This window comes from Phacochoerus africanus, chromosome 1 (assembly GCF_016906955.1).
Source record: "Phacochoerus africanus isolate WHEZ1 chromosome 1, ROS_Pafr_v1, whole genome shotgun sequence".
Lineage (NCBI taxonomy): Eukaryota > Metazoa > Chordata > Mammalia > Artiodactyla > Suidae > Phacochoerus > Phacochoerus africanus.
In genome coordinates, this window is record NC_062544.1 from 263,314,324 (window position 1) to 263,342,279 (window position 27,956).

Genomic DNA, 27,956 nt, shown 5'->3' on the forward strand with positions numbered 1-27,956 from the left:
ACTCTTTTTTTTGAGTGAACATTATTTTATTTTGTTTTATTTTATTTTATTTTATTTTTCTGTTATAGCTGGTTTATAGTGTTCGGTAAGTTTTCTACTGTACAGCAAAGTGACCCAGTCACACACATGAATATACATTCTTTTCCTCACATTATCCTCCATCATAAGTGACTAGATACAGTTCCCAGTGCTATACAGCAGGATCTCACTGCTTATCCATTCCAAAGGCAATAGTTTGCATCTATTAACCCCAGATTCGAGTCCATTCCACTCCCTCCTCTCTTCCTCATTTTGCTTTTTAAAGACTTAAAGCAGGTAATTCCCAGAGATTTCAATGAAGTACATACCTAAGTACTTTGACACTAAAATATATACTTATGCTAAACTTTCTTCCTCTAATATTTAGGAAAAATGTACGCTTTCCTATGTTCTTCATTAAGGGTATAGAACACAATGTTCTCTACATTTAAGGGCCAAGAAACTTTTCAGTGTTTCTTAGGATAAATATATTAGCTTATATAGAAAAGTATTTGAATGACAATAGCCCAGGAGTACTTGTCAGATGTAATTTAATCAGATAAATTAACATGAAGGGTGAAGCGGAGCTGGATGAGATTTTTTTTTTTTGGTCTTTTCTAGGGCCACACTGGTGGCATAAGTAGGTTCCCAGGCCAGGGGTCAAATCAGAGCTGTAGCTGCCAGCCTACACCTGAGCCACAGCAACGCAGGATCCAAGCCATGTCTGCGGACACACACTACAGCTCACAGCAACGCTGGATCCTTAACCCACTGAGTGAGGCCAGGGATAGAACCCGCAACCTCATGGTTCCTAGTCGGATTCGTTAACCACTGAGCCACAACGGGAACTCCTGGATGAGATTTTAAATGTGTACATACTCTCTGTCCAACAATGAATTTATCTTTTCTACTGATGCTTATTTGCATACCTGTAGCATTCTCTGTCGCCGTTTTCTGGATATTTGTTATTGCAATTCTAATAAACTACTTGTAATAGTCTCTTATCAAATGTACTATATAAATCTTATATGCTATTCTCTCAACTTAATTTATTGGTCTCTTTTCTTTGTCTGGTTCACTTTTAAATACCCTTCAAATTTTAGCTAAACCATCACAATTTTCAGAAAGCCTTTTCAGAAAAATTAATGCGGTTTAAAATTGTTCCATCATACTAATAGATACCTGAATTTAACATATCTAACTGAGTGACAATCAGTATCCCATCTGTAGATCTTCATCAAATTTTATTTATCCAAAATAAGAACTACCATACTCTTCAAGTGATATTTTCAGGGAAAAGCTAAAGTTTCATTTTCAAAATATTTACTCAATTGAATATTCCAATAATAAAAGAGATCTCAATTAAGAGATAATGACATTCTGCTTCTAGCCAATATGGTGGAACAGGAAATAGATTTATACTTCTTCTAATCAATTACAAAGTATATGTTAAATCAGTTTTTAAGACATTGGGTGTCAGTCAACTGGACACAATGATTTTGAGAAACAGGAAAGAAATGAGTGGAACCCTGTGATTACTGTGTTACTGCCTTGATAGTGTTTCTAGTACACTTTCAAGAAGGTGGAACAAAGACAGAACTTAGAAGATGTCCTGAGTTTGAGACCTAAAGCTGAGACATAAGAGAGACAGCAGTGGCTGGAGTTCACAAAGCCGAATACTGGCGCTGCGAATTTATTAAGGGTATATTGAAAGAGAGAGAGAGAATATATGAATGATTAAGGATGAAGGGTGAAGGGTAGAGAGATAGAGGAACACTGAAGCTAGGTAAGGAGTCACCTAAAGTATTTAGGGGAATACAGATCATGACCTGTATGTGGGAAAACTACTCAAGGCTGGGATGGGTGAAGGAGGAGAAACACTTGAAAGGGTGACAGAGAACAGTACCCATGGCTCCTACAGAACAGGAGATAGGACCTGTTTCTACCAATTGCATTGAAAACTGCACAATTCATGAATCATTGGTAGAGAATTCAATATTCATTAGTGGGAAAACTCCTGACAACTGAATAACATTTGCTTTATAGTTAATATTATTATATAAATATTAATTTCTTAGTTTTGATACACAGACTATGATTATATCACATACTAATTTGGGGGAAAGTTGAGGGAAAGGTGTAAGGAAACTCCCTCTTCTGTACCCTTTTTGAAATTATTTTGTAAATTTAAAATTATTTCAAAATCCTTTCAAAAGACAGGCAATGCCAAGTGAAAATGGGCTATAAAAAACTAATGGTCACATACAAAATATTATATTTCAAATGCTTAAAATACATGGCAATGGAATCAATTTTATTAGTAATTATAGAAGTTCAGTTTAATACCATATCTCCACTAGAATAACTAAAATATATATGTTCTTTACAAGAATCCTCATATGTGCACCCAAATTACATGTATAAGAAAGTGCATATATGCAAGAATGTTTGTTGTAGTCATACCCCCCAAATACTTCAACTTCAATGAAGTTCAAATAAGCAAAAAGAATTCCATGCTGTTAAGTCAGCATGGTGGCTACCATGGGCAAAGGAAAATTCCAAAGGGACAGGAAGTGGGCCTCTAGGAACCAGTATGTTCCACCTTTTGAACTATATGGCAGTTACATATAGTGTGTGAACTTTATGATAAATTAATGAGCCATACATTATTTTGTACTTTCCTCTACATATGTTATAATGAAGAAGTTTAAAGGTACTTAATATAAAGCAAGTTTCTCAGTTATTTAACTTCATCCTCAATTCTTTCTTTTACAGCTTGTTTTTCAAACCACGGAAATATCAATGCTCCGCTTCAAAAGGAATGAATATCTTTGAATCATTATAGGAGTGAATATCAGTAACTGCTAAAAAATCTTTTCTAAAACTGATTGGGCTGAATGATTCTATTTAGCTTTATATAGATATCTCCCTTCACTCATCCCCTCCTGTAGCTTAAAAAAACGCAAACATCTATCTGCTTTAAACTCAGTTGCCTACCAAACTGTGTTCACAAAAACTAATTCTAATGGAAGTCAGATAAAAGTGGAAACTGAATGCATCTATCCCAGATTCATTAGAATTTTACTTTCATACCCAAACCTAATGATTAATTTCTATGAGACCTTATTTCTGACTTGTTAGTGACAAGGAAGTCAAGGCTAACCTTTTTATGTCTGCAGTAAGAAATAACATGTCCTATGAACAAAGGATACCTTCATTTTATTGTTCTTCAAATTCTTCCATGAAAACATCATGTTGTTAATTTATCAGCTTTATCAAAGACGGTTTCCTGGGAGATTTGTTTAAAAAGCTGTCATTAGAAATTTTTAATCCATTTTATGTATAACTGATTAGAATTTCATTTTCCCACAGACAGCATGGATCCAGGTTTTGTGAGGACTGAAGCCTACATACTATTCAGTCTTTATCAAAAAAAAAAAAGCCTATGAAGATATCTTATTCATTCAAATTTTATTACATTCAAATTCACTCAAATTTTATAGGAACACAGAATGACATCCGCCCCTTCCTGGGAACTGGTACAAGTTAAAGGAAGCTTTTGTTTCATGGCAAATAGGTTTCTGTACTCAGCATAAGAGAGATTATCACTTAAGGCAGATATCAAAGTGAGGATACCTCGAGGGAAGAAAGAGCTGTGTACATAAATGAAATGATCTGTGTAAACTGAACAATAGTGCAAGTGTAATTGCAAATGACAACTTGCAGACTCATTGTCATTGAAGTGATAGTGGGAATGATGTGACTTTGACACTCTGCCTAGTAGACAAACTCACTCAAATTCTTATGCAGACAGAGTTGACTGTTACTTAATTTCCCTGTATTGAACAATTTAAAGGGATCTAGAGTTTATTATAAAGTTTCATTTAAAAATATTAGCAATAAGAGTTCCCGTCCTGGCACAGTGGAAACAAATCTGATTAGGAACCATGAGGTTGTAGGTTCGATCCCTGGCCTTGCTCAGTGGATTGAGGATCTGGTGTTGCTGTGAGCTGTGGTGTAGGTCACAGACATGGCTCAGAGCCCACACTGCTGTGGCTGTGGTGTAGGCCGGCAGCTGTAGTTCCAACCCCTGACCTGGAAACCTCCATATGCCTCGGGTGTGGCCCTAAAAGGACAAAAAGACAAAACAAACAAACAAACAACAAATTCAAATTATTTTCCACAGAAAAATTTCTCCTTTTGAATATTGAACTTTTGACTTTCACCAAGTCTAACGCACAGGAAGCTTAACAGAACTCACCAAATGTGACCTTATGACTATTCCCAACCAATGGTTAAAAATAAAAATAAGTAGTAAATTGGCCCTAAATGTTTTACTTTATTTGTAAATAATTTTTTTTTTTTTAATGAGAAGATAACCAAAAAGAAAAACCAGAAAAAGTAAAGGACTTGTTAAGATCTGCTGGGATGGTGAAAACCCAGCGGGTTGCCATGAAAATTCAGGTTTATAATAGCCTTTGGTCTAAGCTCTTTTCACCTTTGTTAGTTTTCCTAAAAATGGATCCAAAGATAGAAAATGGGTTAGGAATCCTACTATCTCAGTCAGGTTACCTTTAATAACTAAGAACACATGGAAAGACTGAAAAATCCGACCTCCATGTTCCAGGTTAAATGGGTCAAGCTATACCATGAGTTTAAGTAGATCAGCAAAATGTTAAGAAAATGAAGTAGCAACAGTATTTACAACACACTTCACAGGTGATGTTTCTTCAGGGGTAAAAAATAGGGTAAGTGTAGGCGGATGGATTCCAAAGAAATCAAAAGCTTGTTTAAATGCAAATGTTTCCGGAAGAAAAAAACATTCAGAAAAGAAATGATATATAAATAAACTCCCTCTCAGCAGAATGTTTTCTTCTTCACGTTTACAAGAGGCAACCTCAGGTGTCTAATGGAGATATACTGAAGAACTAAAAGTGGATACCTTTGCGAAAGGAGTTTTAGTGCCTCTAAAAGCCTGCTTTTGGAGGCACTTTATTTATCTCCTGAATTGAACCTGCAACCAAATTACAATCTTTCTCTCTTTGCATTTTGTATACTAATCTTGACTTCAAGATGAGTTGGCACTTCAAGGCATAAAAGTGTAATTTAGTCTCTCTTTTAATTCCCACTTAACTTCTGTGATAACAAGCAACTGCTTAGGGAGGTAATTAATGGGAAATTATGCTTTTTTATTGGCAACTGGGGATGTACTTTCCAGGACCTAGACAGTGAGTGCTAAATTATGGTTTGATACCAATTATTTTCTATCTCAGCTATTTGGTTGCAGGACTAATATTAATCAGTTATCTGAAAGGCGATAAAAGAAATACCTCTTGGCCCATCAAGAGCTTTTATTTTCACATAAGTGAAATGTACCCTACTTTTGAAGATATATGTTCAATATAAATTTCTCTGTCTTTTTTTTTTGCATTTGGCCTGATTACTGCATGTGATATGTGATTGTTAGATCACCCAGTCCCACAGAGTATAAATCTCTCTGTCTTTTTTTTTTTTTTTTGCATTTGGCCTAATTACTGCATGTGATATGTGATTGTTAGATCACCCACTCCCACAGATTGTTTAAGAAAAAAAATGGCAAAATCTTCATACCTCACTCACACTCTTCTGTGGATAAAATGAATATTTAGCAAAGCAAGCTAGCAGTTTGCAAATGTGCAATTAAAATCCTAGCTCTTCTCTAATTATGTAACACTTAAGTTAAATGGTCTTAATAGACATATAATGATAGCTTTATAAACTTACATTTACTTATAATCAAATGTAATTTCTATTTTGGTTTTAAAGCACCATTAAATGTCTATTATGATTTTTAAGTAATTTGGCAGACATTTAATGAATACTTAAAAAACCTAAATAGTAATTATTTCAAGAGACAACAGTTAACATATAGGAGTAACAGAGCTATCCGTTTGAATACACAGCTTAAAATTTATTAGTGAAGCATATACACAATACTCAATGAATTTAGTACAGGAAGAAAATAACAATTTTAATGCTTGTTTTTCTAATTTCCTTCAGAGGTCTATGACATACCTGTCACCACAGTACAAAAATGTAATACTGAAAAGCCATATCTTCTCACAATTCCAGGTATATTCTAGAGGAACAGTTTCTGTGCTAGGCAGAATTAAAATGTATTTTACTTTAATTCACTGTTATAGTTTGGATATGTTGCTAGGAAACTAAAAAAAAAAAGTACAATTATAGAGAGTTTTCCATTGTAAGTTGTTGGTGATGAGTCAGTTTCCAAGTTTTTAGAATAATCCTGTTAATTTTAACAGAGGACTACTATTTCTCACCATGTTTAACTAGTTGGCTACATCTTTTCTCAGATGCTTAAAATTCTTTAAAATGACCCCCAAAATCTACATGTTATAGTAAAGTCATCACAATTTTCTCATGAAACAGAGATCATTATTTTTGGCCAGTGAAGCTTCATTCATGAGCTTTATGGAAAGATGTTCAGGCCTAAAGTGCATTTGTGATGCACTTTAATTCATAAAATTGAAATTGCTCTTTTTTTGTGAGATATAGACATTTCAGTAGTCAAATTTCAAATTCTGGAGGATGTAATTATACAAATATGGACAACTGCTTGAAAGTGAAACACAATTTTTAGGGCTAATGGTCATTAAAAAGTATACATTTTACTTATTATGGTATTACAAGTTTATAATCTGCTTGTTTTCATATACGTGCGATTTCAGCATTGAGGTCATTTGTAACTTTTCCTGTCCTAATCTTCCTTCCACTGTATGACAAGGAAAAAGAATGCAAGCATTTCTCCTTCTGTGCTTGGATTAATTCTATAAAAGGATATATCCAACTATTAGAACCCATTGAAATATGAATAATTATGTGTGTATATATAATATATATGCATATACTTTTATATATGAAAATATATAAATATATATACAAGTGTATAAATACTTATATTCATGAATACATCATATAATAGCACATGAGATAAATATATTGCATACGTTATATGAGTATATATTAATATAAATGTATATGCGAATACATGTGCATATAAAATAGTAAACCCCTTTTCACATTTCTAGAGAAATCTATTAAATTTAATTTATCTTGGGATATATGTATATATTGTTACATATATATTTATATATATGTAAAGCAATGGTTAAACAATTTATACAAATAGTATATGAAGTAGTCCAGTTTGGCTTTTAGGTACAGGGCTAAACATTACTCATTATACTGTCTATGCATTACAATGTTACAAATTAATAGACATCAAATCTGTGTTAAACCTTGTAGTTAGTTGGATTTACATAGCTGCAGTTCAACAGAGAGGTCTGCCCTGGATGTAACAATCCACCAGGCACTTGGCATACAGATAATGATTAAAGCCATATAATTACATGAGATCAAATGAGGGTTTTATGGCTTGAGAAAAAAAGAATACCAAAGACTTAGTTCTGTGGTATCCAACACTAATTCACTGAATAATAGTGCTGTATACTTACAGGTCAGAAAATGGGGCTAAACCAGTGTAGAAAACTAAAGAATAGAATTCAGATAAGAATAGATGACTGGAAGCCAAATGAAAACTTTCTTCCGAGAAAGAGGGGATGTATTATGCTCTTTGGACACATAAATATTAATAATGTGTTGATACATACTACTGTGTTATGGTAGCACAATAAATATGCTATATGCTATTGATAGGTCAGGTTAAAGAGAGAGTATTAATCATTAAATATAACAATGGGAAATTAATTGGCAACTTCATAAAAGGACTGTAGTGGGGAGATGATGAAAGATTAATAAAGGGGGTTCAAGAGATAAAGGGACAGTAAGAAATTTTGGTATAAACCACTATTTCAAAGTATGTTCCTGTAAAAAGAAATTAAAAAGCAACAGAGCAGTAGCTGAGGGTAGAATTGGAATTAAGAGAACATTTTTTTAAAGAGTATAGATACAATGATGTATTTATGGGCTGACAATAAAGATCCAGTATAGAGGGAAAATTTAAAAATGTATTGGATAGTGAAATTTTGGAGAAAATATGAAGAGTATAGTATCGGAGCTAAGATGTTGCATAGTTAAAGGAGAAGGGATGAGCCTTTACATATCTCAGGCTGCTATAAACTACAAACCACCTTTACCTAGAGTGCAGGGTTATTCAGTGAATAGAAGGTTAAAGATAACAATATTCATGGATTTCTCACTAAAAATGTTGAAAGCTTCTAGACAATAGAATATCTTTAAAGTGTGGAAGGAAGAGGATTAACAGTCGATACAGAATTTTATACCAAGTAAAATATTCATAATAAATCAAAGTAAGATAAATATATTTTACAGACAAAAAGTTGGGAGAATTTGTCACCAAACTAAACTAGTTGAAATATTAAAGTTCTTCAAGGAAAGCAAATGCTATCAGATGGAAACTAAGATGTACAAAAAGGAATAATGATTACCAATATAGAAGTTCCTTTTGCTTTTAAACTATTGTCAGGACATGGTAAAATGCTTATGTGGTACTATATTATGTGAAAGCAAACTAATAATGTAAGGATGCATATTGTGAGCACCAAAATAACCATAAGATAGTTATAGTTGAGTAGTTAACAGCAGAAATGAAAATGAAATTAAAAAATACTCGATCAAAAAGGCTGACTATATTGTGGGTCCATGGGAATTCTGTGCTCCTGAGATACTGCAAACATGATATAAAACAGTGAATAAAGCAATGAGGAACAGTGGACTCATGTAATACACATCTCCTCTGCTTGCTCTCATGTTCCTGTGTCTGAGTAGAGCTCAACTTATAAAAAACAATTATAAAGATTAAATTAGTAAGAATTTCTAGGAGTTCCTGTCATGGCCCAGCAATTAATGAACCTGATTAGCATCCATGAGGATGCAGGTTCAATCCCTGGCCTCGCTCAGTGGGCTGGGGAATCTGGCATTGCCGTGAGCTGTGGTATAGGTTGCAGATGCAGCTCAGATCCTATGTTGCTGTGGCTGTGCTGTAGGCCTCCAGCTACAGCTCTGATTTAACCCCTAGCCTGGGAACTCCATATGCTGCGAGTGCAGTCCTAAAAAGGCAAAAAGACAAAGAAAAAAAAAGAAAAAATTTCAAGGCAGTGACAGAAGAGCATTAAAGGCCCTGCTGAGTAAAGGACCCTGTGTGACTGCACAGGTCACGAAGGCATGGTATTGATCATAGAAAGAGAATTCCTTCCCTCTAAATTCTGGCTCAAGACAGAGACCCCCATTCTAGCAATTGTAATTCAATATTGTGTAGAAGTTCTAGCCCACACAATATGAAGAGAAAAAAAAATCATACAAGGTACCACATTAAAAATATTAACATTTAGGAATAAATTTAGCATAATATATGGTATATCTGTTCACTGACACCATCACAACTTTGCTGAGAGAAGTGTATAACCAAATTAAAACTTACAGCAAGCTCATGGATTTGGAGGAGGATATGATATTAATTCCCCCCAAACTGATATACAGATTCAATGCAAACACAATCAAAATCCTAACAGTGTTCCTTGCAAAAATTATCAAGCTAATTTTATATAATGCCCCAGGTGTGGTCCTAAAAAAAAAAGACAAAAAAATAAAATTTTATATAAAAACTCAAATAACTTATTTCATCCAAAATGATTAAAGAACAAAACCAGAGGAGCGATAAATTTTTATTTCAAGATTCACTATGTCGTCTTTTTAGCCATCAGTCTTCAAGGCAGTATGGCATAGGTGGACACTTAAATTTGTGGGCAAATGGACATATAAATAATGGAAAAGAAGAGAAAAATCCAGAAATAGGTTCTGAGTGATATTTTTCATTTTTGACACTATTGTCATAATTATTCAATAAGAAAATAGATATTTTTGTTATTGTTTTTAGGGCCACACCTATGGCATATGGAACTTCCCAGGCCAGGATCCAAGTGGAGCTAGAACAACGAACATACAGCCATAGCCACAGCCTGTGGGATCTGAGCTATGTCTGAGACCTACCGCCCCCAGAGCTCTTGGCAATTCTGGATCCCTGACCCACTGAATGAAGCCAGGGATGGAACCTGCATCCTCATGGATAGTAGTTGGATTCATTTCCACCATGCCACAATGGGAAGTGCCAGAAAATGGTAACGTATTTATTTATTTATTTAGTTAGTTAGTTAGTTTTGTTTTTTTGTATTTTCTAGGGCCGCATCTGCGGTATATGGAGGTTCCCAGGCTAGGGGTCTAATTGGAGCTGTAGCCTCCAGTCTATGCCAGAGCCACAGCAACGGCGGGATCTGAACTGCATCTCTGACCTGCACCACAGCTCATGGCCACACCGGATCCTCAACCGGCCAAGGATTGAACCTGCAACCTCATGGTTCCTAGTCGGATTTGTTAACGACCTAGCCAGGATGGGAATTCTATTTTTAACAACTTGTCCTGGAACAAACATAAACATGCTTGCAGGTAGTAGGGGAAAATCCTTATCTTACAGAATGCATTAACATGCACACACAAACACACAAGAACACATGGAAGAAAGAGACAATGAAAACATCGAATATGTCCTAGAGAACAATTACATCAGTGGAAATTGTATTTCTTGCCACTATCTCTTTCCTTGTAATTAACCCTCCCCTGCCCCCAGAAATTGTAACTAACTACAATTTGAGGCTTGAGAGATTTATGAAGAGTCCCCCCCAAATTAGAAGATAGCATCTTGTTAGTGCTTCATTCATATTCTATCCAGACCATTTATCATTTGTTTGCATTAAGCCTCCATATATGTTTCCATTCCCATCAGCAACTCTATCAGATCACTATGCACATGTAGACAGGACCTGATTTGTCTGCACAAGAAGAGAACAGCAAATGTCTCTGAAGTTTTGTCCTCCCGAAATCAGCCATTTGCCAATCACAAACATTCATGGAGGTATAAAGACTCCAAGCTCCTTACCTTTAATCTGAGGTTTTGGTCAAACTTTCCGCAGAGCATCTTTGGAGGATTGAGCTACACTCTATGTGGGCTTTTTCAAATATCTCACTTTCACTTTCTGTCTCTTTTTCTCAAATATCTATGGATTTTTCCTGAGACTATGTAATAATAAAATCACATTTGTCACTGGACAAAATTTCAGTAATCTTGATTTTTATGTCTATGATCTCAATAGAATTATTATTCCATTACATAGTCCCATTTTACTCTTAGAACTCTTCCAGTTTATATGGTAACATATATATGATCAGCATATTATAATGAAAAATTATGACAGCCACAATCACATTTTACCCTGAAGAGAAAGTATAGAAAATCTACAAGATACTATAGGAAAGGAAGTGTGTGGAAAGGTAAATTGACTTTGAAGTTTGAAAACAAAAACCACATTTTGAACACACAGGAGAGTGAATATTCTTTGCAACAGCCTCCTCGAGAATGTTATAAAAGTGTGAACTCCAGGTCAAAAGAGTAATTGCTGATCTAAAAAATAAACAAAAGGGAAAACAGAGTTGAGAAAATGTATCATAAATTGTATATGCTCTGACAATGTGGAAATCATTTGTCTAACTCAAAATGGGAGCAGATATGTTTGGTAAGTAGCTAGCAAGTAAAATTAGTTTGCTGACTGCCTCATTGCAATTGCTGTTTATCTATTTATTTATTTTTTAATAGCTATTTCCCCAATACATTTTTTTCTACTGTACAGCATGGTGACACAGTTACACATACATGTACACATTCTATTTTCACACATTATCATACTCCATCATAAGTGACTAGACAGAGTTCCCAGTGCTACACCGCAGGACCTCATTGCTAATCCATTCCAAAGGCAATAGTTTGTATCTATTAACACCAAGCTCCCTAACCACCCCACTCCCTCCCCCTCCTGTTGGCAACCACAAGTCTATTCTCTAAGTTCGTGATTTTCTTTTCTGTGGAAAGGTTCATTTGTGCCTTATATTAGATTCCAGACATAAGTAACACCATATGGTGTTTGTCTTTCTCTTTCTTACTTACTTCACTCAGGATGAGAGTCTCTACTTCTATCCATGTTGCTGAAAATGGCATTATTTCATTCTTTTTTTATGGCTGAGTAGTATTCCATTGTGTATATATACCACTTCTTCCTAATCCAGTCATCTGTTGATGGACATTTGGGTTTTTTCCATGTCTTAGCTATTGTGAATAGAGCTGAAATGAACATGCGGGTGCATTTGACTTTTTTAAGGAAAGCTTTGTCTGGATATATGCCCAAGAGTGGGATTGCTGCATCATGTGGTAGTTCTATGTATATATTTCTAAGGTATCTCCATGTTAATCTCCATCATGGTTGTATGAGCTTACATTCCCACCAACAGTGCAGGAGGGTTCCCTTTTCTCCACAACCCCTCCAGCATTTGTTATTTATGGACTTATTAATGATGGCCATTCTGACTGGTGTGAGGTGGTATCTTGTGGTAGTTTTGATTTGCATTTCTCTAATAATCAGAGATGTTCAGCATTTTTTTTTCCTGTCCTTGTTGGGCTTCTGTATATCTTCCTTGGAAAAATGTCTATTCAGGTCTTTTGCCCATTTCTCCATTGGGTTGTTGGCTTTTTTGCTGTTGAGTTCTATAACTTGTTCGTATATCCTAGAGATTAAGCCCTTGTCAGTTGCATCATTTGAAATTATTCTCTCCCATTCTGTAAGTTGTCTTTTTGTTTTCCTTTGTTGTGCAAAAGTTTGTCAGTTTGATTAGGTCCCCTTAGTTTATTTTTGCTCTTATTTCTGTTGCTTTGAGAGACTTACCTAAGAAAATATTCATAAGGTTGTTGTCAGAGAATGTTTTGCCTATGTTCTCTTCCAGGAGTTTGATGGTATCTTGTCTTATATTTAAGTCTTTAAGCTATTTTGAGTTTATTTTTGTGCATGGGGTGAGGGTGTGTTCTAGTTTCAAAGAGGAACTTATACCTATCCTCCTTAAGCTTTTTCAAAAGGCTGAAGAAGGAACACTTCCAAAGACATTCTATGTTGCCACCATCACCCTATTCCAAAACCAGACAAAGATACCACAAAAAAGAAAACTATGGGCTGATATGTTGATGAATATAGTCACAAAAATTCTCAACAAAACTATAGCCATCCAAATCCAACAACATATAAAAAAGATCATACACCACCACTAGGTGGGATTCATCCCAGATACACAAGGGTGGTTCAATATACGCAAATCAATGTCATATACCACACTAACAAAAGAAAAGTCAAAAACCACATGAATATCTCAATAGATGCAGAAAAAGCATTTGACAAAGTCCAACATCCATTCATGATAAAAACTCTTACCAAAGTGGGTATAGGGGAACATACCTTAACATAATCAAAGCCATTTAGGACAAACCCATAGCAAATATAATATTCAATGGAGAAAAGCTGAAAGCCTTCGCACTAAAATCTGGAACAAGACCAGGATGTCCACTCTCACCACTATGTTATTCGACATAGTTTTGGAAGTCCTAGCAACAGCAATCAGACAAACAAAAGAAATCAAAGGCATCCAAATGGAAAGAGAAGAGGTAAAACTGTCACTGTATGCAGATGACATGATACTATACATAGAAAACCCTAAGGACTCAACCCCAAAACTGCTTGGGCTGACCAACAAATTCTGTAAAGTAGCAGTATATAAGATTAATATTCAGAAATCACATTCCTGTATACAAACAATGAAATATTAGAAAAGGAATACAAATATACAATATCTTTTAAAATTGAACCCCCAAAAATCATATAACTGGGAATACACCTGACCAAAGAGTTTAAGAACTTATATGCCATGAACTATAAAACATTAATCAAGGAAATTAAAGAAATGGAAAGATATTCCATGCTTCTGGGTTGGAAAAATTAATATTGTAAAAATGGCCATACTACTCAAATCAATCTATAGATTCAATGCAAGCGCTATCAAATTACCCATGACATTTTTCATAGAACTAGAACAAACAATCCAAAAATTTATGTGAAACTACAAAAGACCCAGAATTGCCAAAGCTATTCTGAGGATCAAAGACCAAGCAGGAGGCATAATTCTCCCAGACTTCAGGCACTATTACAAAGCCACAGTCATCAAGACAGTGTGGTACTGGTACCAAAAGAGACATACAGACCAAAGAAACAAAATAGAGAACCAGGAAATAAACCCAGACACCCATAGTCAATTAATCTTTGCCAAAGGAGGCAAGAGAATAAAATGGGAAAAAGACAGTCTTTTCAGCAAGTATTGCTGGGAAACCTGGATGGCTGCATGCAATTGCTGTGTATCAAAGAGGATTATTTAAGAGTAATAAATAAAACAGTGGAAAAGTGAAACATATATAAAAAACAAAGATAAATAAAAGCTCTTAATATGTGCTAAATGTGGGTGATGGTATGATTATTGGGAAAGGTGAGGAAAAGGATACAACTTTAATAGGGTTTATAGTAGAGAATCAAAGAAAGGGTTTTTTATAAATATAAAATTGTTAAAATATTTTCAAATGCAAAATTATAAACTGCCAAGACCCGCTCGGCAGGTGAGGGCTGAAGAATGGGTGCTGTGAGACTTAAGGAGAAAGTTAACATAAAACAAGACACAGAGACACTTATCTTAATTAAAGGTGGGAACCAGGGGACTCAAGGTCTCAGGGACCAAGAGCCCTGCCTCAAGAAATCACACAGCTTTTATTGTGCTCTTTAGGATTATGTCAAGTGAGGAGGGGGCTATAGGTGCAGGATATAGATTTTTTTATTATTATTATTTTAAATGTTCTTTTATTATTTTTAAAGTCACATAGCTGGTAGGTGGTTAAGCTTTTACTCTGACCTTTAGGCATTTAACAATCAGCATTCGAGGAAGTTTGGTGTTAGCTATCTATGCATAGCTTCTAGAGAATCATCACTGTTCTTCAGCAAAGGCATGCCTATCTGGGGCAAGCTAGGTTTGCACCTTGGTTCTCTTTGCTAGTGTATATTCTGCTAATGACCCCTCATAAGCCCCTGGGGGCCATGAGATTCCTTTTTCTCTTATTCTTAAGAGGACATATCATTCTGTGCAAAGGCGAGCCAATCTGCACAAGTCCGGAGTGCCTAGACCAACATTTTATGTCCTCATTCAGCTGACTATATGAATAACTTATGTTTTTAGGTCTTTGTTCTTAAGCTTAAGTCATTTACCAGCACTAGGACTGTGTTTTAAGCAGGAATATAGGGTAAAGTAAAGCAGGACAAGATGGAGCTTTCAGCAAAGAGGCTAAGAAAATATTGTAGAAACATGTCTCATGAATTTAAGAATTACTGTAAAAAAAGACAGGAAACAGACATTCTTATTGAATGTTTTGTACATTATGATGGTTAATTTTCTGTGTGAATTTGGTTAGGCTATTGTGCCCTCAGTTGATAGGTCAAACTACTAGTCCAGAGGTAACTGTCTGATTAGATGGTGCCATTTGCAGCAACATGGGTGGACTTAGAGATTTTCATACTAAGCGAAGTAAGTCAGACAAAGACGTATATCATATGATATCACTTGTATATGGAATCTAGTTTAAAATGGTACAAAAGAACTTATTTATAAAACAGAAACAGACTTACAGATTTTGAAACTAAACTAATGGTTACTAAAGGGGAAATGTAGCTGAGGAAGGATAAATTAGGAATCAGGGATTGACATAAACACACTACTATGTATAAAATAGGTAATAACAAGGACCTGATGTATAGCACAGGGAAATCTACTCAATACTCTGTAATAGCTATATGGAAAAGAGTATGAATGAATGGATATACGTATATGCATAACTGATTCACTTTGCTGGGCACCTGAAACTAACACAACATTGTAAGTCAACTATACTCTGATAAAATTTACATAAATAAAATACTGATGATCGAAAGACTTCAAGCAAAGCAGGTTACCCTCTAAAATATGGCTGGGCCTCATTCAAGGCCTTAAGAGCAAAGATTGCGGTATTATGAGGAAAGAATACTACCTCAAGACTGTAACGGAAACACTGTCTGAGTTTCAGGGCCTAACCTACCCTAAGGATTTCAGAATTGCCAGCTCTCACAATCACAGTCACTTGAGGCAATTCCTTAAACTAAATTATTCTCTTTTTCTGTATGTCTCTCTGTGTCTCTATGTCTGTCTGTCTGTTTCTAATTTGTTTCTTCAGAGAACTCTGACTAAATAAATATAGATTTTGTTACCAAGAGTAGTTCTAAAGGAAAAGAATCTTCATGATGACTTTGGAGGACTGGTTCTTAGGTTTCTGGGACTGATTCTTTAATCTGATTAGATTTAAAGGAATCAATAACTCTCTTCTAGTAGTAGAGACAGTTCTGATGGCCATGGCTTGAAGTCAAGCAACAGAGACACATAAAATATCATTTTGTTGGATACTCTTAATCAAAGACTTCTAAGAGACAAGTTTCTGTGTAACCATATATTTGACACCTCAGAACATTTTTGTCAAACTGGGAGTATAATGAGATTGATAGATTGTTCTGAACTTCACTGTTTGTAGGAGGGAAAGGAGAAGATCAGCTCAGGGATTCAAACTCCAAGTTTGAGTTCTGCATAAATCATAAAAGACCTCAAAATTTTATATGTCTGCTCTGAAAGAAAACCTTTTATCCCGTAGCTGCAGAGCTGAGATTACTATAAACAAAACCCAGAGCTTCATCCTACAATTGAGAAACAACACAAATTGAGTTCCCAATCTCACTGGTGTTAAAATGAGGGTATTGGCTGAGAAGGAATGGGGTCCTGGATATTGAAATGGGATATTTGGTTCTGATGAAGTAGAGACATTGAACCCTTAAATTCTACTGAATCTTACTGCAGTAGAAACATTGTGTTCATCTCCATCTGTAGAGATTAATCCTGTTTAGCCTGAGGAGGGTATAAAGACCTCTCCTAAAGTAGGTGCCTTTCAAAACAGTACTGTTTGTTTTAGTTTAGTTTTGTTGCTTTTTAGGGCTGTACCCACAGAATATGGAGGTCCCCAGGCTAGGGATAAAATCAGAGCTTTGGCTGCTCGGCCTACACCACAGCCACAGTGATGCAGGATCCAATCCACGTCTGCAACCTACATCGCAGCTCAGGGCAATGCTGGATCCTTACCCCACAGAGCGAGGCCAGGGATCAAAACCGCAACCCCATGGTTACTAGTCGGATTCGTTTCTGCTGTGCCACAACAGGATCTCCAAAACAGTATGGTTTTTCTCAAAACCCACCTCTACTAGCCCTCTTTTGTTCAGAATATGTAACAAGACACAGGCTGTGAAGTAGACAGTGTGATCCATAAGGAGATATATTACATTCCAAAACAACTACAAGATTCTTCTAATTCATACATATGGAAATCCTGAGCTCATGTGTGGGAGTGGATATTTTATTTAATGAATTTTATTTTTCCATTATAGTTGGTTTACAGTGTTCTGTCAATTTTATACTGTACAGCAAAGTGACCCATTCTGACCCAGAATATATACATATATATGTATGTGTGTATATATGTATATACATTATTTTTCTCACATTATCATGCTCCATCACAAGTGACCAGATATAATTCCCAGTGCTATATAGCAGGAGCTCCTTGCTCATCCATTCCAAATGTAATAGTTTGCAACTATTAACCCCAGGTTTCCAGTCCATCCCACTCCCTCCACCTTGGCGACCACAAGTCTGTTCTTTAAGTCCATAAGTTTCTTTTCTGTGGAAAGGCTCATTTGTACTATATATTCAATTCCAGATATAAGTGGTATCATATGGTATCTTTCTCTTTCTGACTTCACTTAGTATGAGAGTTTCTAGTTCCATCCACATTGGTGCAAATGGCATTATTTCCTTCTTTTTTATGGCTGAGTTGTAGGGAATGGATATTAATGTAGGTGAGTGATGGATGGTGGTGGAAAGAACATAAAGTTAGATCAGGCAGAGATTTTGTATTAATGTCACAGAATGAAGTGTTAGAAGGGCTCTAACAGTTTGGTTGGTTAACTAAAACATAGATCCAAAGGTGACTAAGACACTAAATTAAGATGAAACTCCAGATTGGTTTGGTGTGGTGTAGATGAGTAGATGCACAGTTTTAGAGAGATTGAAATGTTTGAAAGTATTTACCATGTAAGATCTGCTCACCTATTCTGGGAATTTCCGGAAGACACATCTTTCTTGATGACTATTAAAAATAAATTTGTTAGTGTAGTTCCATTTCCTTGAAGGTTTCCATTGTTGTTCTTGTCTGTAGAAGAGAAATGACAGTGGGAGATTTTAGCATTGGTTGTGAAAGCTAAAAGTAATGAGAATAATTGAATACTAGGGAAGCAGGGGACAAGTGGCAATAGTGTTGGGAGAAGTTTCCAGATCCGTATGAGAAAAAGAATCTGGATGAGGAACGGATTACTATTACATGTTAATATGCCTAGCATTTGTGTGCTATTATAGACTGAATGTTTATGTCTCCCCTAAATTCATACGTTGAATCCCTCATCCTCAATATGATGGTATTTAGAGGTGGGGTCTTTGGGAAATAATTATGTATAAATGAGGCGATAAGGGTAGAAACCCCATAATGGGATTTGTGTCCTTAAAAGAAGAGGAAGAGAGACCAGAGTTCTCTCTCTCACTTTCCTCTCTCCCTCTTTTCTGTCATGAGAAAATGTAGCTAGAAGGCTGAAAGTCAGGAAGAGGTTTCTTATCAGGAACCACATCTGCCAGCACCTTGATCTTGGGCTTCTCAGCCTCTGTAACTATGAGTAACAAAAGGTGGAGGAGGGATGGAGTGGGAGGTTAGAGTTAGCGGATGTAAGGTATTATACATGGAGGGAATCAATAACAAGGTCCTATCGTATAGCATAGAAAACTCTTTTCAGTGTCCTATGATAAACCATAATGAAACAGAATATTAAAGAAAGAATGTATAACTGAATCACTTTGCTATATGGTAGAAATTAACACAACATTGTGAATCAACTATACTTCAACTAAATAAAAATAAATAAATAAATAAAAGAAAGAGAACCAGGGGAAAAAATTAAAAAAGAAACAAACATTTGTTGTTCAAGCCATTCAATCTATGATATTTTCGATATAACAACCCAAGCTAAGACATGTTCTTTCCTTTTTATTGGAGATATTCCTACTGTAATTAGGAGCTTTTCTCATTAAATAACAAAGAGCTTAGGAGCTTACTTTAATGTTCACAAAAAAAGAAACATGGGGGTGAATATACTCATATACTCCGCCTTCAGTTTTTCCTGACAAGCTTTAGAACAGAGTAGATGGAAATAAGTACTGTGAGAACTAAGGCAGACTGCAAACTTGGGATAGAGAAAGAGCCCGTGGAGAGTCAGCCAGGAACAGAGAAACAGCTTAATAAGAAGGCAACCTGGATTTCTGAATGCTAAGAAACAGATGAAAACACCTGTGTGTGGAGAAAACCAGAAAAATTTCCACTGATATACTAAGCTATCAAGTACAGCATTCATAACAGCATTTTCTCCTATAATTTATCTATGTACTTGCCAATGTCTTTAATCACCCTCATGATTCTCAAAAGAGTTGTTTTAGTTCTTCCAACAAGTGCTTGTCTTTAATTGACTTTGTTCCTTTTTCTTATAAAGAAGCTAAGCACAGCCTTTGAATGAAAATTCCACAAAAGCTCTTGATTCTCCACACATATATTTCATCAATTTCAACCACTAAAGAAAATGTAAGACTTTTGCATTCTCCAGTTTTCTTAGTTGATCTGGATTAATAACTAGGAAAATGAGCATTCTGCTTCCCTTCACACATGATATGCATATAATGAGATAATCAGATCAACATCACTCATTCTCTCTGCTGTCATTGTGACTGCATTCAATAAATGTGCCAGTGTTAAACCATATTTCAGCAAAGAAATACAGTTTTTTATTTATATGTTAGTTACGGAACTATGAGACATATCCAGAGTCAGACAAGTGCTAATGAACTTAACTGTTATTTCTCACAGTGTTCACTCAGAGGCATGCAATCTTCTCTGTCATTTTTAATATTTTTATAATGATTACTGATCATTATTATATATGCATCCTAGTGTATTTGAATCGGCGTTTCACTGAGATTAACCTGGAATTGCTGATTAGGGCTGGAATATCTTTTATTGAATTTGGTGTCATTGTTTTTCAGAGTACTTGAACCAATTTTTATTCTATCAGCAATTATGCAAAGAATTATATTACATAAAATCCTTGATATTCCATTGTATAAAATCCTTTATATTCCATTTTAAAGCATTTTATTTTCCAGTAATTTTTATTGATAAAAATAATTCTAGACGTCAAATGCAGAAGTCTTGATAGCTCATATGTGTATACATATGTCTATGTGTGTGATTGTGTGAATTTAATTACCCTCGAGATAAAGATATTATGTTTTCAACATCACAGAAAACCTTGATCATTCTTCCCAAACTTGAGCCTTTAATAACTATCCCCAACTTGAAGCAATCACTATTAAAACTTCTATTACCAATTAATGTTGCCCATTTTTTAATTTCTCGAAATGGAATCATATAGCTGGTGAGAGTAACCTACACTGTTGTGTATAGAAGTAGTTCATTTGTACTGCTGTGTGATTGTGTCACATTTCATTATGTGAAAATACCAAACAATTTTAATCCACTGTACTGCTAATGGATGTTTGTATTATTGTCACTTAAAGAAATTATAAACCATGCTGTTGTAAACATTTTGTACTTGTATTGGTGGAAATATGCACTTATTTCTCTTCATTGTATACGGAAACATTGCTTTATAAGTTAAGTTTAAACTTAGTGTCAGTGCATAATGTCAGACATTTTCCCAAGTGGTTATAACAATAAACATTCCACCAGTGGTGGCCAATCGTTTGTGACCACACATCCTTTCTAGCGAATAGTGGTTTCAATTCTTCTTGTGATTTTACCCATTCTGGGACTTTATACCTCTATTCCATCTTGGTTGTCAGTTACATTTCTTTGATTTCGAGCATTATCTCAGGAATTTATTGGCCCTTTGTATATTCTGTTTTGAGAAGTGCTTGATTAAAACTTTTCCAATTTGCTTTAGTTTGGTTGACTGATTTTTTTTTTTCTTTTTGGTTTAATAAAGTTCTTTAGATATTGTGGATGTGAGCTCTTTGTAGATTGTTTTATGAATATTTTCTACCATTTTGGAGTTTTGTCTTTTTACTCCCTTAATGGAATCTTTTGATAAACTGAAATTTTTAATTTTAATAAAGTCTACTTTTTCAATCTTTGATTTTATACTTATGGCTTCATGTGTATTCTGTTTAAGAAATCTTTACCTTACTCTTTGGACATAAAGTTGTTTCTTTGAAATACTTTAGTGTTTTACCTGTTAAATTTAGGAATAGGTTCCTCTTCATGATTATTGTGCATGATTTGTAGTAGGAGTCAACATTCATTTTCCCATTGCGATATCCAGTTGTTTCAGAACTATTTACTGAAAAGACTATCCTTTCTCTTCTGCTCTGCTAAGATATTAAAAGGATAATAAAAGTATTGTGATCAACTTAATGCTTATACATTTGGTAAAGGATAAAATTGAGAATTTCTCTAAGATTAACAAATTAAAACAAACAGGAAAAGAAAAATAAAATTTGGAGAACTCTCTATCTGTTAAAAACATGATTTTGTATCTAAAAATTTTCTCACAAAGAAATACACAGGCCCATATGATTTTGCTTAGGAATTTATCAAACTTAACAATGAAAAAATAGTACCAACTCTATGAAAGTCTCCCAGAACATATAGAAAGAGGATGACTTTCCAGCCATTTTTGTGAAACATTGTATCCCTGATCTAAAAAATGTATAAAGACACTGCAAAAAGAAAAAGAAAAGAAAACAAAAGATCAGTGGGATCCAACAATATATAAAAATATGATAATGCATCATGACTTGGTGTGGATTCTTTTGGAGAGCAGATTGGTATTAGGTTGTTATTGTGAGAATAGAAGAATCTAAACAATCTATCAATGCAGGCAGTAAAAACATCTCACAAACATCAACATGCATGATAAAAACTAAAAAACTAAGAAAATAAATATATTTATGAAAAGCTTACAGTTGATATCGTAGTTAATGGTGAAACAAGAAATACTATCTATCAGCCCTCGGATTGGAAACAAAATGTCTATATGCATAGATTCTATTCACTATTAAATAGTACAAGTCTTATTCAGTCTAGGAAGGCAAAAAAAAATAAATAAAAGACATGACAATTGAAAAGAAAGAAGTAAAATTGTCTTAATTTGCAGACATGGTTTTAAATGTAAAAAAAAAAACAACCTTTTAAATATACACATAAATTAAAGCTAGAACTAGTAGATGTAGCAAGATCCAGAAGAAAAAAGGAAAAAAATTTTAAATCATCTGTATTTCTAGACATTGTCAATGCATAAAGAAAAACTAAGATTAGGAGTTCCTGTCTTGGCTCAGTGGTTAACAAATCTGACTAGTGTCCAGGACACGGGTTTGATCCCTGGTCTCTCTTAGTGGGTTAAGGATCCAGCATTGCCAAGAGCTGTGGTGTCTGGCAGATATGGCTCAGATCCCGCATTAAGTTTGGCTGTTGTGTACAGCTCCTATTTGACCCCTAGCCTGGGAACCTCCATATGCCACGGGTGCGGCCCTAAAAAGACAAAAACCAAACAAAACAAAGCAAAATTAGAAAAAGGCATCAGTAAATTAATTCTTAGTATAACTTTTAAAAATCATTTGGTAAATTTCTATGCTGACAATTATAAAATGATCATAAAATATTCTTAGGGACATTAAAAATACACAATGAATCCATGTATATATAAATGGAAAATACAATTACAAAAGAGGTCTTGGAAATAGATCCTAACTTACATAGTCAAATCACTCTTCAATAAACTCAATTTAATGAGGAGTGGAAAGTCACTTTAACAAATGCTACTGAAGCAATTGAATATATTTGTAATAATTTAATAAATAAACATGTATGTGTGTATACATGTTTAGTTATCATATATCAATCTAGCTAATAATGTTTTCGACCATTACCTCACATGATAAGAATGAAGATAAATTATAGAATTTAATGAAAAATTTAAATCTATAAGTCTTGCAAATAAAGTTTAGCAAGATATCTTTAACATTTTGATGTTTTAAACAGATAATAAATAACAATAATCATAAAAAGACAATTGATAAACTCTTCTTTAACCTACATGGAATTTTTATGCATTAAAAAATGAATTGGAAAGTCACTTTCTATGAGAAAATATTTACAAAATATATATCTGAAAAAGGACTTCTATCAAGAATCCATAAATAACTGTTTAACTCAATAATAAAAACATAAAGAACACATTAAAAAGTGGGTAAAATAATTGAACGAATATTTTACAAAGGAAGATGAGTAAATGCAAACAATAACAGCAAAAGCAACATGCATGAAAAAATTCACCGCATCATTAGTTATTACAAAAATGCAAATAAAAACCAAAATGAAATACCACTATACACCTACTATAATGGCTAGACAATATCAACCACTGGCAATGCTATGGAGCCATCAAACTATTCTATGTTGCTTGTGGAAATGTAGCCACATTGGAAAAAAGTTTTGTAGTTTCTTTAAAAGCAAAACGTAAATCTTATGACCTGTTAATTTCTCATCAAAAATTAATCATATGTCCACAAATGATTATACAAACATTTAATGATACCTACATTATTGACAAAACTGAAAACAATTGAAATGTCCATACTTGTTAAACAAACGATAGTGCATTTATACAATAGAATCAATCTATCAATAGAAAAGATAAACAGTTGCTACTTGAAACCATTTGGATTGATTGTTGAATAATAAACCAGACCCCAAATTGTGCATACCGTGTGATCCCATTTGATAAGATTCAAAACCCGACAAGCTTGTCTGTGATGATGGAAACCAGAACAAAGTTGGCCTACGTGAGGGGGTGGGTATAGACTAGAAGGAACAATGAAGGAAATTTCTGGAGTAGTAAAATTTATTCCTTTATTTGGATATTTATTATATTTGCCAAGTCATCACATTTTACAGTTAAGATCTTTGAATTTTTCTATGCATATTTTTTTTTCAATAAAAATTAAAATAAACAAAACTTGTTAGCAGGGGAAATGAGATACTGAGGACCTAGAGTTAGAAAGTTAGTGAGTTGGTTTCCCGAGCTCAGGCCTCTACTCTACAAATACAGGTCAGTTCCTCCTAATTTATAGAACTGCAAATGAGGCTGATAATGTTTCACTCTACAGCCTTAGGGAGAGTTAGGAATGTTTAAAAGGATGTGAAATAGGGAATTTGTTTTTTTAAAAACATGTAATCTGGATTAATGCAAACTACGCTGGAAGAAATTATATACTTTCATCAAATACCTCGGAATACACCTGACCAAGAAGGTAAAGGACCTATATGCCGAGAACTATAAAACTTTAATCAAAGAAATCAAAGAAGATGTAAAGAAATGGAAAGATATTCCATGTTCCTGGATTGGGAAAAGCAATATTGTAAAAATGGCCATACTACCCAAAGCAATCTACAGATTCAATGCAATCCCTATCAAACTACCCAGGACATTTTTCACAGAACTAGAACAAACAATCCAAACATTTCTATGGAACTACAAAAGACCCAGAATCGCAAAAGCAATCCTGAGAAACAAAAACCAAGCAGGAGGCATCACTCTCCCAGACTTCAAGAAATACTACAAAGCCACAGTCATCAAAACAGTGTGGTACTGGTATCAAAACAGACAGACAGACCAATGGAACAGGATAGAGAATCGGAAATAAACCCTGACACCTATGGTCAATTCATCTTTGACAAGGGAGGCAAGAACATCAAATGGGAAAAAGAAAGTCTATTCAGCAAGCATTGCTGGGAAACTTGGACAGATGCATGCAAAGCAATGAGACTAGAACACACCCTCACACCAGGCACACAAATAAACTCCAAATGGCTGAAAGACTTAAATATACGACAGGACACCATCAAACTCCTAGAAGAAAACATAGGCAAAACACTCTCTGACATCAAGATCATGAATATTTTCTCAGGTCAGTCTCCCAAAGCAATCGAAATTAGAGCAAAAATAAACCCATGGGACCTCATCAAACTGAAAAGCTTTTGCACAGCAAAGGAAACCCAAAAGAAACCAAAAAGACAACTTACAGAATGGGAGAAAATAGTTTCAAATGATGCAACTGACAAGGGCTTAATCTCTAGAATATATAAACAACTTATACAACCCAGCAGCAAAAAAGCCAATCAATCAATGGAAAAATGGGCAAAAGACCTGAATAGACATTTCTCCAAAGAAGATATACAGATGGCCAACAAACACATGAAAAAATGCTCAACGTCATTGATTATAAGAGAAATGCAAATCAAAACTACCATGAGATACCACCTCACACCAGTCAGAATGGCCATCATTAATAAATCCACAAATAACAAGTGCTGGAGGGGCTGTGGAGAACAGGGAACCCTCCTGCACTGTTGGTGGGAATGTCAACTGGTACAGCCACTATGGAGAACAGTTTGGAGATACCTTAGAAATCTATACATAGAACTTCCATATGACCCCGCAATCCCACTCGGGCATCTATCCGGACAAAACTCTACTTCAAAGAGACACGTGCACCCGCATGTTCATTGCAGCACTATTCACAATAGCCAGGATATGGAAACAACCCAAATGTCCATCGACAGAGGATTGGATTCGGAAGAGGTGGTATATATACACAATGGAATACTACTCAGCCATAAAAAAGAATGACATCATGCCATTTGCAGCAACATGGATGGAGCTAGAGAACCTCATACTGAGTGAAATGAGCCAGAAAGACAAAGACAAATACCATATGATATCACTCATAACTGGAATCTAATATTCAGCACAAATGAACATCTCCTCAGAAAAGAAAATCATGGACTTGGAGAAGAGACTTGTGGCTGCCTGATGGGAGGGGGAGGGAGTGGGAGGGATGGGGAGCTTGGGCTTATCAGACACAACTTAGAATAGATTTACAAGGAGATCCTGCTGAATAGCATTGAGAACTTTGTCTAGATACTCATGTTGCAACAGAACAAAGGGTGGGGGAAAAATGTAATTATAATGTATACATGTAAGGATAACCTGACCCCCTTGCTGTACAGTGGGAAAAAAAATAAAAATAAATAATTAAAAAAAGAAATAAAAAGAAAAATAAAATTATAGTTGATTTACAAAAAAAAAGAAATTATATACTTTCTATAACTGAGGATGAAGCTTATTTGCATATTAATTTTATTTAAAATTTGAATGGTTTTGCTCTAGTTGGAACTCATCTTTATCTATAATTCCATTTTTAAAGTTATTTTAGTGATTGGATAAGAGAGATTTTGGTTTTACTAATTTTCTTTAATTTGGAGGATATGTAAGCCTAGAATGATTGTACTTGAATTATCTGCAAATACAATGGGTATAGAGGAAAAATCGCCTTGCTAGTTATTTTTTTTTCTTACATCTCAATATTCAAAATGTTTTTCTGAAATATATTTATTCTGTCAAATTTTCCAACAGCATATAAGATGAACTCCTTGTGGAACACGTTTTAATATCATATCTAAGAAATGGATGTACAGTTTGTGATGTATTTTATCCTAAAATTAAAATTCAGTTTTAACATAACAGTAAAATTTATTTCAGTTTTAGTTTTTTTAACCTCACGGTGTATGAAAGATAAAAGCACAGAGAAATGTGTTCAAAACCCTGAAAACAATTCTACATCAGGAGGAAACTAACGTTTATCTTCTTCCAGACATTTATGTGTAGTCGATAAATCATTTAATCTACTTTAAATTATTTTGCACAATACTGCCTCACTAATTTGGGGATAAGGTTAAGCCTTCTATTGATAAGTAGTAAGCCCTCTCATTAAACTTGATCTATTGTACTGTAAATGTCACTCCCCCAAGCTCTCCTTCTAATCAATACCCCTACTATCTTTCTCTGTCAGATGAGATAAAGTCTACCTCTATGAGAATATTGACTCCATTCCCACCATAAGATAACAGGCACATTGAACATTTTGCAGTCTCCTTAATCCAAACAGATGATTACGCTATACATGTTTTTTTCTTTTTTTCTTTTTTTTTTTTTTTGGTCTTTGTGCCTTTTCTAGGGCCACTCCTGGCATATGGAGGTTCCCAGGCTAGGGGTACAATTGGAGCTGTAGCCACTAGGCCACGGCCACAGCAATGTGGGATCCAAGCCATGTCTGCAACCTACACCACAGCTCATGGCAACACCAGATCCTTAACCCCACTGAGCAAGGCCAGGGATTGAACCTGCAACCTCATGGTTCCTAGGCAGATTCGTCAACCACTGAGCCACAACATGAACTCCTTTTTTTTTTAATTAAACTTTTACAAGTTTTAAATATAAGAGGGATTCTTTTTGGCCTTTTTAATATATTAACACTTTTCTAGAAGGGTACTCTTATAAGATATCTAGATAGATAGATAGATAAATATCATAAATGATATATGATATACATGTGTCTGTGATTCCTTTCCAAAAATTTTTATTTGACTTAAAATATGGAGTTCTCATTGTGGCTCAGCAGGTTAAGAACTTTACATAATGTTCCTGAGGATGCAGGTTCAATCCCTGGCCTTGGTTAGTGGGTTAAGGATCCAGCATTGCTGCAAGCTGTGGTATAGGTCACAGATGCAGCTTGGATACCATGTTGCTGTGGCTGTGGCATAGGCCTCCACTGCAGCTCCAATTCAACCCCTGGCTGGAAACTTCCATATGCTACAGGCAAGGCCTTAAATAGGAAAAAAAAAAAAT